This window comes from Octodon degus, unplaced genomic scaffold (genome assembly GCF_000260255.1).
Source record: "Octodon degus isolate 3935 unplaced genomic scaffold, OctDeg1.0 scaffold00108, whole genome shotgun sequence".
NCBI lineage: Eukaryota > Metazoa > Chordata > Mammalia > Rodentia > Octodontidae > Octodon > Octodon degus.
The window spans coordinates 3510097-3511395 of NW_004524684.1; positions in this window are offsets into that span (position 1 = coordinate 3510097).

Here is a 1299-nt window from a genome sequence, read left to right on the forward strand (position 1 = left end):
AGCATCCCTCCTGCTTCTAAGGAATGTCGCAGCCACATGCAGAAGTCCTCTTGGAACGGCCTGTCCACACCTCAGACTGCTTTGCCTGCCTCCCTGAAGATGTTATCATTATTATTTTCATTATTTTTATGCAAGAGGATTCCTCCTCCCTTCAAAAATTAATCCCTCCCATGCCTGCTCTCTCCCGCCAGCGTTCCCTGTGCCATCCCTCCTGTACCATGGTCTGTGGCTGCTTTCTGTTTGCATTTTTCTCAGGGTAAGCAAGCACACCAGTCCTTCAAACTACTCTTCTATTTTCCTCTTTTCCGTTATCATCACAATGTACTTTATCTTGCCTTTTTTGCCTTTTTGAGACAGGGTCTCACTGTGCAGCTCAGGCTGGCCTCGAGCTCACTTTGTAGCCCAGGCTGGTCTCAAACTCACAACAATCCTCCTGCTCCAGCCTCCCCAGTGCAAGGATTATAGGCATGCACCACTGATCCTGGCTCACAGTGTATTTTAAGAGTATGAAATCCCTATTTGTTCCCCTACCTGTCCCTCACTTGCTATTCCTTAAATTGTGTGCACTCTTACCTCATAGAGTTAAAAAAAAATCTACTTTATTTGGAAAAGTCTAGATATGTATCTCTACAGTTACCATCTATTTCTTGATTCCAAGAATTAGATTGAAATTGTGCTCAAGTTAAGTGGAGAAATTTTATTAGGATGTTTCTGGGTCATATAAAGAGTGGGGCAGTGGAAGGGGGCTGATGAGATAGCTCAGTGGCTTATGCACCTTCCAGGCAAGCACAGGGTCCTGAGATCAATCCCTGGTACTGGAAAACAAAATGTGGGAAAGCTATCAACCCAAGTAGAAAATTGAGGGGGGAAAGAATGCCTAGAGCTCAATTATCTTAAAAAATTCAAGTTTTTAAATGAACAAAGAGTTTAAATCGCATTCATCAGAGAATGTCTATGAATGGCCAAAAACCACATTGATTCTGCACAGAATTCTCATCCAACAGATACGAAAATCCACAAAGAATCCCTCTCCTACTCATCGGAATGGCACAAAACCCAGCTCTGTAATGAAGGCTGACAAGGACATAGAGGAACCAAAGTGCTAGTAATTTGCTGGTAAGAAGGTAAAATGACAGGGCTACTTCAGCAAGCACCCTGACATTTCCTTAACATAGCATCAACTTAAGCACTGAGGAAGGAAGAAAATGTGGTGTCAGTGGAATATTGTTCCCCCTGAAGGGGATGCTGTCATCTGTGACTACATGGATGAAATTTGGGGACATTATACTAAGTGAAATA